General features: G+C 45.8%; 1 pseudogene across 1 annotated transcript; it reads right to left on the bottom strand.

Annotated features, from left to right (window-relative positions):
• Positions 1–382: 382 nt before the first annotated feature.
• LOC105502485 lies at positions 383–892 on the bottom strand (annotated as a pseudogene). Its single transcript, XR_001000347.1, has one exon. The product of XR_001000347.1 is annotated as a 40S ribosomal protein S12 pseudogene (transcript).
• Between the last annotated feature and the right edge of the window lie 7,121 nt (positions 893–8,013).

Here is an 8,013-nt window from a genome sequence, read left to right as displayed (position 1 = left end):
ATTTTGTTGACAGTTTGGCCTCTATGTTCATCAGGGATATTGGCCTGTAGATTTCTTTTTTTGTTGTGTCTTTACCAGATTTTGGTATCTGGGTAATATTAGCTTAGTATAATGAATCAGGGAAGAGTCCCTCTTTCTCAGTTTCTTGGAATAGTTTTGGTAGAATTGGTACCAACTCTTTGTACATTTGGTGGAATTTGGTAGTGAATCTGTGTAATCCAGTGTGTGGTTTATTTTATTTTATTTTTTTTAGTGGATAGGTTTAAAATAAATTACTGACTCAGTTTTGGAACTTAGCATTGGTCTGTTCAGTGTTTCGGTTTCTTCCTGAGTCAATTTTGGGAAGTTGCATGTGTCAAGAAAATTATCTACTTCCTCTAGATTTTCTTTTTTTTTTGTGAGCCAAAGATTTATTTATTCATTTCTTGCATTTGAAGTACTCTTCGATAACATCCTTAGCCTGAGACTCGTTTCCATAGTCCTTAACTACTACACAACTGCAACCAACCACTTTACGGGGTTTCCCTTTTCTGTCAATTTTACAGAGGCCTACCCATTCTCCTAGTTTCTTGTTGTCATCAACCTTAATTAGGTTGATCTGGTGTTCAGCACAAAGGGCCTCACCAACTTGACATACATAGGCTCATCACAGTTGGATGCAAGCACACAAAGATGGGCTTGGCGCTTGTCTAAGGCTTTGGCAGCTTCGCGAATTCCACGTGCTAGGCCATCCTGGATGAGGGCGGTCTTCAGCACCTCTTGTAAAGCAGTATTAACCTCCATTACACCTCCAGCAGCAATGCCTTCCTCGGCCATGGCGGTGGGTTACGGGTGAAGCGGTATCTTGAACGCACCCAAGCCTCCGCCTCCGCGCGACTCCGCGGCGGCAGGGAAAGAGCTAGATTTTCTAGTTTGTGTGCATATGGGTGTTCATAGTAGTCTTTGAGAATCTTGTATTTCTGTGAGATTGTAATGCCAGTCTTGTCATTTCTGATTGTGGGTGTTTGGATCATCTTTCTGTTTTTCTTTGTTAGGCTAGCTAGTGGTCTTTTGATCTTGTGTGTCCTTTCAAATAACCAACTTTTGGTTTTGTTGATTTTTTTGTGTGGACTTCTAGATCTCAATTTTGTTCAGTTCTGCTCTGATTTCAGTTATTTCTTTTCTTCTGCTGGCTTTGGGGTTAATTTGTTCTTGTTTTTCTAATTTGTCTAGTTGTAATATTACTTGATTTGAGAGCTTTCTAATGTCTTAATGTAGGTGTTTAGCACTATAACTTTTTCCTCTTAACACTGCGTTTGCTGCATCCAAGAAATTTTGATATATCTCTATTTTTATTTATTTCAAATAATTTTTTGATTTCTGCCTTAATTTTGTTTACCCCAAAGCTATTCAAGAGCAAGCTGCTTAATTTTTGTGTAGTTGTGTGAGTTTGGAAGATCTTCCTGGTATTGATTCCAATTTTTGTTGCACTGTTGTCTGAGAGTATGCTTGATATGATTTTGATATTTTTGAATTTATTGAGACTTGATTTATGGCCAAGTGTGTGGTTGATTTAGAGTATGTCCCATGTGCAAATGAGAAGAATGTATATTCTGTGGTTGATGGGTGGAGTGTTCTGTAGATGTCCATTAGGTCCAATTGGTCAAGGGTCGAATTTAAGTCCAGAATTTCCTTGTTAGTTTTTTGCCTCAATGATCTGTCTAATGCTGTCAGTGGGATTTTGAAGTCCCCCACTATTAATGTGTGACTGCCTAAGTCTTTTCGTAGTTCTAAAAGCACTTATTTTGTGAATCTGGTTGTTGGGTGCATATATATTTAGGATAGTTAAGTCTTTCTGTTGAATTGAACTCTTTATCAGTATATAATGCCCTTCTTTGTCCTTTTTTGCTGTTGCTGGCTTAAAGTCTGTTTTATCTGATACCTGATGTATCCATCTCTTTCCTTTGAGCCTATGGGTATCATTACATGTAAGATGGATCTTTTGAAGACAGCAGATGAATGGGTCTCACTTTTTTTTTTTTAAATCCACCTTGCCACTCTATGCCTTCTATGTGAGGTATTTAGACCATTTGCATTCAAGGTTAGTATTCATACTGATGATTTGATCCTATTGTAAAGTTGTTAATAGGTTGTTATGTAGTTTCGATTGAGTAGTTGCTTTATAGAGTCTGTGGGCTCTGTACTTAAGTGTGTTTCTGTGGTAGCAGGTATTGTTCTTTCTTTTCCATGTTTAGAACTCCCTTAAGGATCTCTCGTAATGCTGGTCTAGCAGTAATGAATTTCCTTAGCGCTTGCTTGTCTGAGGATGATTTTATTTTTCCTTTAGTTATGAAGTTTAGTTTGGTGGGATATGAAATTCTTGGCTGGAGTTTCTTTTCTTTAAGAATGCTGAAAATAGGCCCCAGTCTCTTCTGGCTTATAGGGTTTCTGCTGAGAAGCCTGCTGTTAGCCTGATGGAGTTCCCTTTGTATGTGATCTTTTTCTATAGCCGCCTTTAAGATTTTTTTCTTAAGATTGGACAGTCTGGTGACTCTATGCCTTGGTGATGCTCATTTTGTGTAGTATCTTGCAAATGTTCTCTGGATTTCTTGTACCTGAATGCCTACATCTCTAACAAGATTAGGGAAATTTTCATGAATTATTTCTTCAAATATGTTTTCTGGGTTGTTACCTTTTTCTCCTTCTCCCTCAGGAATGCCAGTGATTTGTAGGTTGGGTCGTTTTATACAACCCCACACATCTTAAAGACTTTGTTCATTTTAAAAAATTCTTTTTGTTTATTCTCTTCATTAAAATAATTCCTGGGTTAGCTAAAAGGACCAGTCTTCAAGCTCTGAAATTCTTTCTTCTGTTTGATCTAGTCTATTGACAAAGTTTTCAGTTGTGTTTTGATATTCCTTAATCGAATTTTTCAACTCCGGAATCTCTGATTAATTTCTTTTAAGGTGTTTATCTCTTCCTTCATTTCCTGGATTGTTTTACTGGTTTCTTTACATTGATTTTAAACCTCATCTTGAAAATCATTGAAATTTTTTGTAATCCAGGCTTTGAATCCTTTATCTGACGCTTCTGGGTTTCCATTTTGGTTGTGGGCTATTGCTAGAGAGCTAGTGTGATCCTTTGGTAGTATCACAACATGCAGATTTTTCATGGTGCCAGAATTCTTGTGCTGGTTCCTTCTCATTTGGAGATGCTGGCATTTCTAATTTTTGTAATCATTTTCATGATGATAGGCTCTCCCCCTTTTTCTTTCCCTGTATTACTATTGTTTTTTTTCTTTCTTTCTCTTTCTCCATGGTAGACTCTCCCCCTTTTTCTTTCCCTATATTACTATTGTTTTTTTTTTTTCTTTCTTTCTCTTTCTCCCACCTTACTAGAGGGTGTGACTGTAGGGTATGTTGGGTAGGGTTTTTTTTGACTTTGCTTCTATGGTCCTATGCACTTCCACCAGTAGGTTTTATACTGGGCTATGCAGTTCAGCGTGTGGGCCAGTAGATGGCACTTATGGGTAAGAGCCAGCATGGCGCAAGCAATGGGTATGTACCTGATCTTTGTTTACTGTGAGATGCTCTCTGTTGTTTTAGGTGATGGGCTGGACCACAAAGTGCTCCCTGCCATGTGCTTCCTGTTTTGTGGGGTGGAGTGAAACAGCTAGGCAGAGCTGGAGCCCCGGCTTGCCCAAGAATATCGCTGTGTTTAATGTAGGTGCCTTCCCTGATGAGGGTGGCTGGGAGGAGCTCCTAGTGAAATGAGCTGAGGTCTCTGCATGGGGGTGCGGTGGGGGGCTGCACCAGCCCCTCATCCTTGATAGACAGGAATGTGGACTGCTCTTCTGTCTCACTCCGCTTCCGGCGCTCAGGACTCCTAATTCAGATGCACATCATAGCCTATCTCTGGAGCACAATGTGGTTGAGAGCCTTGGGGATTGACTAATTTGTGATTCTCTGTGGGAGTGGTTTTGGGGCAGAACTTCATCACTCAACCTAATACAGATACTTTGTGGCTCCCCTCTTCTCTAATGTGATAGTGCTACTTCTTTGTGTAGGAGGATGGGGAGCTCTGTCTTTGGGCCTGTGCAGGGGTTTGTTGGTTGTTGTGGTGTTGGCTGGTTAGGGCAGTCTAACCTCAGGCTCTAGGGGAAGTGGTCAGGTGCCAGCAGAACTGGAATGGACTAGGTAGTTCTTTAACTCCTTGGCCCCTAGATGGCTGGGTGGACAGTGTGTATAAGTCCTGAAGAGTCTGGGGGCTCAGGTGATTTGGCTGGTCCCCAGGTCACTAACTGAACTCTCAGATGGGGACAGACAGGGTGCTTAGGTGGTGGAAGCCCAAGGGAAACTCATAGGCTGTGGGGGTAGGGTTTTAAGTAGGGCTCTGGGCTAAAGCTGAAATGCTCATGCAGGGCAGTGTGGGTGCACTGGAAGCCAGAAGGCAGCAAGCCCCATTTGGAAGAGGGCAGGGAAGGTGGGGGGATCATGAGGAAAGAATCTGGCTGCCTCTGTAGGGCAGCTGCTGGTGTGCTGGTGGCTCCAGTAAAGGCACTCATGCTTTTTGTTCTCTCTCCAGCCTGGGGGGAAGTAAAAGTGGGGATCCCAGTGCCAGGTGGATGGCTGAGGGCCAGTCAGTTGCTTCTGGGAGCTCTACCCTAGAGAAGCACAGAGCCGTGGCAGATAGGAGTGATCAAGCAGGGTGATCTTGATCAAGCAGGGTGGGTGGCTGTGCTATGGGCCCAAACTGGGAGACCCTGCCTGGTGAGAAGCAGCATGGGCATGGGATTGCCCGGAAAACAGTCTGACCTCTTCTCCATAGTGGAGCTGCGGCAAGCTGGAGGCCACAATAGCTCTCTGGCTCTTTGCTCCCTCTCCAGCCTAAGGGCAGTGCAGTAGGCCTGTGGGGTTACCTCTGGGAGATGCTTCCCAGAGAAATGCAGAGCCATGACTGGCCAGAGTGCTCAGGCAGGAGTAGGGTGACTGTGCTGGCGACCCAGGCCAGTGGGCCTTGCCTGGTGAGGAGCAGGAAAGGCAGGGCCTGCAGTCCTGCTGCTCCTCAGCACCATGGATGTGGCCCCTAACCTAGAGCTTGTGAAAAAGCCTGTCATTCCTGGTTGGAGGGACTATGGCAGCTGGTGTCGGGTTGCTCAGGGATCCAAGGCCCCTGGGACTTCACAAGGGCTTGAGCAGTGACTCTGCCCAGACTCCAGGTGTCTCTCTGTGTTCACCTGGAGCCCTGGGGAGGTTATGGGGGATCTCCTGTGCACAGGATTGCAGAGGTCTCTGGTGGAAGTGTGGGTCCCTGGGGTGCTCTTGCTCACTCACCCTTTCCCGCAGTAGGGAGCTTCCTGTGGCTCCATGTTGATCTCAGGTGGGTGGCTGCCCTGCTTTGCTCCTCTCTACTCTCTGTGAGTCTTGACGTGGCCTTGATGAATCCCAACATGGCCTCCTGCTAGTGTAGAGCTAGTGTTCAATGCCACTTTGTTTCCTCTCTGTGAGAGTGGTATGTATTAGCAGCTTCTAGCCAGCCATCTCGAGTTCTCCCCAGCAAATCTCTATGGACATGCAATCATTTAGGACTGGGGTTGGACTCCTAGCCTGCCTCTGATAGAGCCAACCGAAAGGCTGGTCGATAAGATGCTGACAGCCCTTGTCCCCTGGGTCTCCCAGGCTGCCTGTAGATGACACAGTGATAGGGTCAGTGGGGGTTGAGGGAGTGACCCAGACTAGGGGCCGGCTTCCTTGCCTCTCTAAGCTGCCATTTCCTTACGTCCAGTGTGCTCTGAGCATGTGCTTTGATGAACACTGCTCTAAGACTTTAGAACCTTCCTTGGCTTCTGAGTCTTGCTTTGCTAGATTCTTGATGCTGATTCCTACTCTGGGACTTGCCACGGGGGCCAGGCCTGGGGACTGGGGAAGAGTGGCAGCAACAGCCTTGCCGAGGGTCATGGCTACCCTGGGAATTCTTCTCTGGGTAGAGTCCAGGGGCTTGTACCCTGTCCCTGGTACCATTTAACTGTTGGCAGCAAACCCTCCCTCCACCTTTTAAGCTGGCAGGACTTGCCCATGAACGCTTCTCCTGCTGCCCGTAATCAGAAGTTAAAAGCATCAGTGAGATTTGTGGCCTGTGTTCAGCCTCTCCGCTGCTCCTTCCCTGCTCCGACCCGGCTCTATTCCCTCCACTTCTTCTGTATTTCCATGGCCCGGACTTCATCCATGGTTCAGGTGTTGACAGTCATTGCCCTAGCATTTTAACCCACAGAGTCTGACTTCTTTTATTCTTCCTGTTGTCTTGGTAGAAGTTGCTGCCCAAGACCTGTCTTTAAAAATCCCTGTTCCTGGTGGCTCATGGTCACCCAGGACAGCCAGACCCTTGTGAGGGGTGTGTGCGTGTGAGTGTTGGGTGGGGAGGGGGTTTAGGTGAACACAATAGGACTTGGTAGAAGCAAAATCAAGGTTGGGCCAGGTCAGTGTGAGGGGTCCTGACCTCTGATAGTCAGCCCACCAGGTGCAAGCCATGGGGGTCCTAATAGGACTTACCCAACGGAGCCACTTCTGGGGCAGCCAGAAACCCCATGTTTAGGATTAAGCCAAGTTGGGAGCCAGAGAGGTGGCTGTCAAAGGTGAGAATAGGGGCTAGTTAAAGGTGACACTGGGACATTTTGTCAGATGTTTTATTGGTTCAGCAGCATCTTTGCCCTTAAAGATGATGCTGGGGGGACAATGGATGGTGACAGTTTTAAAGTCCTTCTACCTAACTTGTCTGCAAAGAACTGAAAATTCAGTCTTCTTGTCTTGTGAGCCTAATAAGAGAGTTGTAGCCTCGGTGGGGAGAGGTCCCACCACAACTACAAGACTGAGCTGTAACGTGGCAGCTGACTGAAGCCACTGGGAAGGGCAGCAGGGGTCAGCATAACTGAGAATAGGGATGACCAACAAGAAGAGCATGAGAGCCACCATCAGGGTCCTACCAGGGGAAGGGAGGGACCCTGGGGCTGCCTTGGACAGAAGGAAAAAGAGAATGGATAACCACACAGAAGAGACAGGGCTTGTTCTTCCCACAGAAGCACCACTTGCTAGTCGTGCCTACCCCACACCAGGCTGTCTTCAACTCCTGGAGGGCTGCAGCTGGATAGAGCTGCTATGGACATATTTCTATTGAACTGCAGCGCTGCCCTTGCAGACACAGAGGGTTCTACATCATTGAGAAAGCATGAAGAAGTCAGTGTGGGCCCCTCTGACTTCCACGGGTGATGCTAATTAATCTCATAAGTGGAAAAAGCCTTGCATTTTCTCATCTGTGAAGTCTTTAAAAAAAATCCTTGTTCTGAAAATAAAGTGAAATAAACACATACAGGGTCTGCTACAGGGTCTGACTCACAGTGAGTGCCCTGGTTTCAGACCCATTGAGTTCACAACTCCAATATTTGTTTGATAAACCTTGGTGTTGGAATCATCTGGGCAGAGCCCACCAAGCTGCCCCTCTGCCCTGTCCTGCACAGCATGGCAAACTCACAGTCTCTAAACTCATGGACATTCATGGATGTGCCAGTGCTAGTAATAAATGGCAATAGTGCACATTCATGGGGCATTTTATAGTGTGTTTATATCTGCTATGGTGTGAATGTGTCCCCCAAATTAATGTGTTGAAAACTTAATCCTCAGTGCAACAGTGTTGGGAGCTCGGGCCTCATGGGAGGGCTGTTTAGGTCATAAGGCTTCTGCCTCATGAATGGATTAATGCTGTTATGAAAAGAGCTTGCAGGAGTGAGTTTGTTCTCTTCTGCTTTTTTGCCATGTGAGGACACAGCATTCATCTCCTTTTTGTCCTTCCACCTTCTGCTATGTGAGGACACAGCAAGAAGGCCCTCACCAGACACCAGACGCTGGTGTCTTGATCTTGGACTTCCCAGCCCCCAGTACTGTGAGAAAGCCATTTCTCTTCTTTATAAATTACCCAGCCTCAGGCATTCTGTTATAGCAGCGCAAATGGATTAAGACAACATCCATTACTCTAATTTAAGTT

The sequence above is a fragment of the Colobus angolensis genome, unplaced genomic scaffold (genome assembly GCF_000951035.1).
Source record: "Colobus angolensis palliatus isolate OR3802 unplaced genomic scaffold, Cang.pa_1.0 Scaffold8, whole genome shotgun sequence".
NCBI classification, from domain to species: Eukaryota; Metazoa; Chordata; class Mammalia; order Primates; family Cercopithecidae; genus Colobus; species Colobus angolensis.
The sequence above is the reverse complement of the archived record's forward strand: the minus strand, read 5'-3'. Positions and strand labels throughout refer to the sequence as shown.